Below are 8,035 nucleotides of genomic sequence, written 5' to 3'. Positions count from 1 at the left end.
CGCTTCATTTCATTCATTTGATCTTCAATCACTGATACCCTTTCTTCTACTTGATGGAATCAGCTACTGAAGCTTGTGCATGTGTAACATAGTTCTCGTGCCATAGTTTTCAGCTCCATTAGGTCATTTAAGGTCTTCTCTACACTGTTTATTCTAGTTAGCCATTTGTCTTATCTTTTTTCAAGGTTTTTAGCTCTTTGCGAGGGTTCGAACATCCTCCTTTAGCTCGGAGGAGTTTGTTATTACTAATCGTCTGAAGCCTCCTTCTCTCAACTTGTCAAAGTCATTCTCCATTCAGCTTTGTTCTGTTGCTGGGGAGCAGCTGCATTCCATTGGAGGAGAACAGGCACTCTGATTTGTAGAATTTTCAGCTTTTCTGCTCTGGTTTCTCCCCATCTTTGTGGTTTTGTCTACCTTTGGTCTTTGGTGATGGTGACATACAGTTGGGGTTTTGGTGTGGATGTCCTTTCTGTTTGTTAGTTTTCCTTCTAACAGTCTGTTGGAGTTTGCTGGAGGTCCACTCCAGAACCTGTTTGCCTGTGTATCACCAGCGGAGGCTGCAGAACAGCAAATATAGCAGAACGGCAAATGTTGCTGCCTGATCCTCTGGAAGCTTTGTCTCAGAGGGGCACCTGGCTGTATGAGGTGTCAGTCAGCCACTACTGGGAGATGTCTCCCATTTAGGCTACTTGGGAGTCAGGGACCCACTTGAGGAGGCAGTCTGTCTGTTCTCAGATCTCAAGCTCCATGCTGGGAGAACCACTACTCTCTTCAAAGCTGTCAGACAGGAACGTTTAAGTCTGCAGAAGTTTCTGCTGCCTTTTGTTCAGCTACAGCCTGCCCCCAGAGGTGGAGTCTACAGAGGCAGGCAGGCCTCCTTGAGCTGCAGTGGGCTCCACCCAGTTATAGCTTCCCTGGCCACTTTGTTTACCTACTCAAGCTTCAGCAATGGCAGACCCCCCCTCCAGCCTCGCTGTGGCCTTGCAGTTCAATCTCAGACTGCTGTGCTAGCAGTGAGAGAGGCTCCGTGGGCATGGGACCTTCCAAGCCAGGCACGGGATATAATCATCTGGTGTGCCATTTGCTAAGACTGTAGGAAAAGCACAGTATTAAGGTGGGAGTGTCCTGATTTTCCAGGTACCATCTGTCATGGCTTCCCTTGGCTAGGAGAGGGAATTGCCTGACCCCTTGTGCTTCCCTGGTGAGGCGATGCCCCACCCTGCTTCAGCTCACACTCTGTGGTCTGCACCCACTGTCTGACAAGCCCCAGTGAGATGAACCTGGTACCTCTGTTGGAAATGCAGAAATCACCCATCTTCTGCATTGCTCACGCTGGGAGCTATAGACTGGAGCTGTTCTTATTCTGCCATCTTGGAACCTTCCCTTTTCGAGAAAATATTAACTAAAGAGGTAGTGATAGAAATGGAAAGCTGAAGCTTTGTTATCCTTCTGCCTGATTGAAGTTTTGTGCCTCAGATCAAAAAGTTGAACTATGCATTATATTTACAAGTCAAAGCCTCATAAACTGAATGCCTTAGAAATTCTGGGGAGATACAAGCAAAGCATTCAAACTTGCTTATCTTCTACTTATTTATAGCTTATGTATTTCCTAAAATGATTGTATGGTAATTTACAATATTATATAGTGTGGATAAAATAAAAGATAAATCCAGTTATATAAGTGTGAATTGCTGAACCATTTGAATGAAAGAAATCTTAGGTTTTCTTTTTCCAAATAGCAAGCAAAATCTGTCTTTGAGCAAGATTTTGTAAGACACACAAAACCAAATATTAATTTGTACATTTTCCTTACCTCTGTTAGCTTATAGAACTCTGTTCCAGCAACACAGGAAGGAGTTGGGTTCCCAGTTGATGGAGTGTCTTACTCTATGATTAGCTTCAGAAATAATCCAAAACCTGTCTTGTGGGCTCTGATGTTTAATGAGGATTGCAGAGATACCCTACAGTAACTTGTTCTTTCATTCTGGGCTCTACCATGTAGACACTCTGCTGTTTTTCAGGATGAGAATAAAAATGAAATTATCAGTCCCCCTACAGACTGAACAGACCCCCTCTTGGCTAAGAAGACCCCAGGGAAACCTTGGAAGCTGAGTTCCCAGCCACGGTGGGATGGGAGGCTGAACATGCCTCCTTAAACAACCTCGTTGGCTAACCACCATTAGACTTCCTTCCCTAAGGGTTTAACAGAAACCAGCCCTTTGGGAAGACTCAAGCTGATACCCACCAGCAGCCTAATGCTGCCTCTCCATTTTGTGGTTTTGACAGCACAACAACTAGCCAGCGTTCCTTCCTGATAAGTGACCTCCAACCCATATTAGTTCTGTCTAGTCTATGGAGGATGCACAGCGATGATTATCATGTTCTCTGCTTCACTTTTTAATGTCAAATGGCCAGAAACTCCACCCTTAGATCATGCTAATGCTGCCATTTTTTGCACATATGACTCATGAAGGGGCGTGAAACTCAATTACACATGTGCATGTTTTAGTCACTCTGTTCCTGTTCCCTTTGCCCCCACCTTCCAGGTGTCTGTCTGTTTCTGGCTTCTGCCAGAAGCTATGCTTTCCCAGCCTGTTAGAATGGTCACCTTGCAGGCTGCAACCCCTTATGAGTAATAAAGCCCTCCTTTCCAAATGCATGAGCCTGGTCATTCTTCAGTTGACAGGACCAAGGCACTTGGTATGCATACCATCACCTTTATCTGAGGACCTACCACCTTTGGGGTGCTATGCAGGAGGGGTTACTGGAGCCTACAGGTGTTTACAGGTGTCTGCTACCCATAGTCCCCTCTCTTGTCTCCCAGTTCTGAGGGCTTGGAAAAGCAATACCACTTACTCTGTCTTTTATCCTTGTCAGTCAAAGCACAAGTCTCCAGTCCAGATGCTCATCTACTTTTTTGTCTTTTTCAAAAGTGCTGAGCATTTCCAAACACAGTTTTGGGGCAGCATGGCAGTGGGGTGGGTGGATTATTTAGAGCTTTAGTCCTTGAAATACAAAATAACTGCAAATTCCCCTAAAGACAGTAAACTTCAGAACTCAACCCCTAAGGCCTTGCTACCCTTTCTACAGGGAGGGTAAAAGGGAAAATTACTTTTTTTCCTTCTTTTTAAAAATTACACAAATGCAACACAATGAAGAGCCCAAGTGATTGTTTGTTTTTATGTAATAATTCAATTATAAAATGACAAGATTGTTTGTTTTTACGTAATAATGCAAGAATAAAATGACAAGACTAAGACAGTAAAGGAAGGAGGGATATAAAATGGCTATATCAGAAAACTGAGTAAAAAATAAGTGTTTTTTTTTCTTACTAGAGTACAGACTTCTAGCAGCTCAGTAGCTCAAATGATGAAGGGAACACAGTGGGTTGCCCAGCTATTGCCTAAAAATAGTAGGTGAATATTTATCTGTATTGTATTGATAAAGTACATTTGTTAACTAAGCATTTTCAGTGTAAGCTTTAATAGAACTTAGAACACTGCAGAAGTTGGCTAAAGCACTGCAGCTGATTTGCAAGTAGTATGAAGATTTCTGCCACCTCTAACTCAGGACTAAACTGGTTCTTAAAAAGTGGCATTCAATTAGGCTTCATACCTGGGAGTTGCCTGTAGTGGTTTTGAGAAATTATTCATTTTTAATGAATTTTTCCACCTCAGGGGTCACCATCACATTGACAATCCCTGGGGAGCATGAGAGATGCCTCCCTCTCTGTTGGGTCCCCCCACCAGCGACCTGGCAGCTGGTGCCGGCCCCCACTGTGGCATTCTGCAGGTGCAGCGACCCCAGCGCCACACTGCTGGGGAGGTCAGCCTCACGGTCCAGCTGCAGCAGCAAGTCATTCAGGTGGGGGTCAGCCATTCTCACGGATGGTCCATGTGGAACACGTCTGCTGGGATCTCTCCCCACCGTCTCAGGTCATGGGCCCCCAGCACCATGGAGGAAATTCCTCCTGCTGTGGAAGCAGCTGGCTGCAGTCAGCTGGAAGCCAGGAAGGACCAGGGCACCCCCACAGAAGTGAATTTCCTGATCCTGAATCAAGATCAGGATCCCCTGATCCTGAATCAACGTCAGAATCCTGGGGCCCAGCCTCAATGAGAACAACTAGTAAGTTTTCACTCATTTTGTTCAGATTTCCTAAGGAGTGGTTTTATGAGGGTGACATCATCAGTCTCAAATGAATTCCTAAAATTCATTTTTTGGCCTAACTTCTTGTTGTAAACAATTCCTTTCTCTTCTTTATTGTCAAACCCAAGGGTTTAAACCCAGTTGGCATGTCTGGCAAGAAGCCACTATTGGCGTCTGATGTCAACTGGCAGCAGCACAGAACTGTGGGGGCAGAGAGCTCTAGGGAGATTCATGGTTGGGGGCGGGAGGGTAGGGTGGGAGTGGGTTTGGGGGAAGAGGCTGTGTGTAAGTAGAGGAGGAGCTAAGTCCCAGCACAGCCAGAGCCAGAGCCAGAGCCACAGTCTGAAAAGAAGCCAACTCTGAGCCAGGGATGAAGGAAGATGAGGAACCCCAGGACCCAGAGATATGCCAAACCAGGAAATGGAAATGCAAAGACAATACCTGAGCAGGGGCAGGACCTGGGTGCCCAGATGCATGGGGAGGAGCCGACACAGTTCTCTAGAGATGAGCGAAATCCAAGAAAGGCAATGGGAATCTCTTACCAGCGTCTACCACGTAACCAGCACTTTCAGGTGATCTGCTTGTCAATTTTCTCCCAACTTCACAGTAATCTGGAGAGTACGTATTATTATTTTCATTGCAGCAAAATACATAATTTGGATCTTGGCTACTTCATCACAGTAGTCAGTAACATGAAACAGCGCATATCACAAGCTTAAAACATAGTGAGAAGAAATCCAATAATACTCAGAATCCATTAATCAGTAAAACTCTAAAAGTGTATTAAAGACAAATTTATTCACGGCCACAATCAACACTATATACTTAGCCCAAGAGTTACCATTATACTTAGTAGAAAAGTTGAAAGCGCCAAGACTGAGGAGTTCAGGCTACCTTGTTACTTATCTCAGTGAGATGTGTACCAGAAAGTAGAGAAAATGTAGAGAAAGGAAAAAATAAAAGAGACAAATATAGAAAAGTAAGATTTCTTTTTACGATAGATGAAACTGTCTACTTAGAGAACTCAAGAATGGTAGCCAAGAAGTATTAATAGTAATTAAAAGGCAGAAAAAATCCACAGAAAACCTGTTACCTGTACATATGGTGTTGCTACTTTTCAGTTGCTGCATAGAATTCCATGTATGGGACATCATACCAAACAAATTAAACTGCAGTAGAAATGTTAGGCCAGATATACTCAAGATACGGTCAGGTCAGTTCTCGAATCAGTCGACATGATTAGTCCATCAGTTGACTTATTCATTCATTGACTCACTCTTTAATAATTGTTTATAAATAAAAACAAAGGCACTGTGTGTGGGGCGGGGGGTATGGTGAGGCAGTTTCTAGGGTCTCTGCTTTTGGAGTATCCAGTCTATTGGAGAAGGCAGCTGTTAAACATGTGGCTGTCATGAGGACTGGTAAGTGCTAGGATGGGGGAGGCACAGGAAGGACTCTGCCATTGACCTGCTCTGGCACAGAGTTGGTTTCAGAGATAATTTTTGTGTCATACAAGAAAAATAGTTTTGTTAGTTTAGAGGGCATACCTCATTTTAAAATACAAAATTAACCAACCAACCAAACAAAAAAGTATCCAAGGCCCTGGAGTTACTTGTTAGCTTTGCACAGAAATGACATTGTAAACCTTGAGTTTCATTCACCGGACTGGGCTTCTGCTGACATTTAGATCTTTTAATCTTTAAACCTTTAACTTTTTTAAACCTTTGGACAAAGGTTTGTCATCACTGAGAATACATGAGGTATTTTAAGTTCTGAAAGTGCTCCCGTAAGAGGGGCAACAATGCTCTGAGCAAGACAGCATCATTACCATAAATGTCAAACACCCCAAAGGGACTACTATAAAAGGGACAAAACTCTCTGAGATGAATCAGTACGGGATTTAAAAATGCATTCTCCTTACTTACATATCATCCCTTTTATGGTGGATCACCCTGGTTTTGCAGAGCTCTTAGTTAACCAGAATTTAGTGCTTACCTGCACTACTGCTTTCCCTTAAACACTGAACAATAATAGTTTTCTAAAATGCTCATGTTAGGCATGGGAATTAGGATCAGATGAACTGGATTTGGGTCTCAGTCCAGCCCCCGGTTGTAACATGAAGACAGTCATTTAATTTCTTTAAGCCTCCAGTTTTCTCCAAAACATTTTATGAAAATGTTGAAACAAATGGCAAAGCTTAAAGACTTTTACAGTGAACACCCATAATCCCACCATTTAAACTTAATCATTAACATTTTCTTTATCACATGTCTATTCATGTATCCATCACTCTATCCATTCACTGATCCACTTACATTTTTGATGGATTTCAAAGTAAATTTGTAGATATTAGTATACTGCCCCTAAATACTTCAGCATATATAGCATTAACTAGAGTTGAATATTTGCTTACCATTTTTTATTCTGATGGAAAATGTGCATATTTAAAATGCATAAGTGTGCTTTTGCTGAGTTTTGTCAAATTGCTAAGTTCTAGGGTTGAGCCTCCTCCTTTTTTTTTTGTTCTAAAACGGAGTTAAGAGTACTTGTCTCAAAGAGTTGTTGTGAGGATAACATATAACAGCTAATGTGAAAAGAGATTTGTAACTTATAAAGTAAGGTAAGGGTGAGGTGCCATTTTTGTAACTGTAGTTAATATTCTCATCTATTTGATGAATATTGCTATTAGATATGAAGCAAACTGTAAAAGGGTGACAATTTCATTTAGACCCGTAACCTTAACGACTACACAAGCTGTCACTGCCCTAGTGGTAATTGTTAAGTAGTTTGCACGCAAATGATTTCACATGATTATGACACCATTGCTTGTGTGACATCTGTTCTTGTCATCTGGGAAGCTCTGTGCTGTGTCTGGAATATGTATGGCAAAGTGGTGATGGCAATATTCCCTCCTCTTAATTCAATTAACACGGTTGTGTTGCATTGTCCAAGCTTTCCGTGTGGCCTCAGAGACTGGCCCTCGCTTTACATCCATCTTCTAGTCCAATCACAATTCATGAATGTTTAACAAAACCAGAGGACTGTGGGTCAGAAAAGGTAACTGGCTTTCTGTTTTTCTTTAACAAGACCACCCACAGCAATGAAGGTTCAAATGTGGACATCGGACCACTTAATGATTATATTTGGACGCCAGGGTATCCTCATTGGTAATATGTTAATAACTTAGTTATGATGTAATTTGGTTAGTAAATGATACTGTGGAGAAGATTGGGCAGGGTTTGTCTGGAATTTGACCTGCCTGAAAATTTTGGCCAGGTGTTGGAAATTGGTCATGAGATTCAGGACCTGGAGAAAGCCCTGTTTAGCAGGTGTGGACAGGGCATGGTTGCAGAGGTAGTTCAAGCAAGTTGCCAGCATCAGAGAATAATTCCACAAGTAATAACAGAAGTATAACTACAAGTGCATGGTAACAGGGACTCTAGGGGCCATAACCTGGGAAGGGATCTGAGATCTTGCCCTTCTTGCAAGCTCACAAGTTAGATTGCCACAGTTTCATGGAGGCTGACAGAAGACATAAGAATCCTGGGTCACAGACAAAGTACTTTCTTATGACACAGCAAGCAGCATGAATTTCAGGTTTGCATTGGTTCCCCTTGATTCCCTAAGTCCCATGGGAACAAAGCAGTAAAAGAGAAGGAAATTCATTCTTTGATGGCATATTTGAGCTACTAATTTGAAAACCTAGGGAATGCTCAATCTATGAATATTTTGTTATGCAAGATAATAAATATTCTCATTATTTAAACCTTTTGAATTGAGTGTCCTATAAGTTGAAGCCCAAATCCACCTGACATAGTTAGACTAGTTAGATCATCATTGCAATAGTCACGGTGTGAGATGGTGATGGCAGTGAAAAGAAGAAGAATAA

General features: G+C 42.3%; 1 non-coding gene across 1 annotated transcript; it reads right to left on the bottom strand.

Annotated features, from left to right (window-relative positions):
* Positions 1-4,099: 4,099 nt before the first annotated feature.
* Positions 4,100-4,192, bottom strand: LOC115894636. The gene has a single exon (XR_004054781.1). It is a non-coding gene; the product is annotated as a small nucleolar RNA SNORD116 (small nucleolar RNA).
* Between the last annotated feature and the right edge of the window lie 3,843 nt (positions 4,193-8,035).

The sequence above is a fragment of the Rhinopithecus roxellana genome, chromosome 18 (genome assembly GCF_007565055.1).
Source record: "Rhinopithecus roxellana isolate Shanxi Qingling chromosome 18, ASM756505v1, whole genome shotgun sequence".
Classification (NCBI taxonomy): Eukaryota; Metazoa; Chordata; class Mammalia; order Primates; family Cercopithecidae; genus Rhinopithecus; species Rhinopithecus roxellana.
This window is presented reverse-complemented; position numbering and strand designations above follow the sequence as displayed.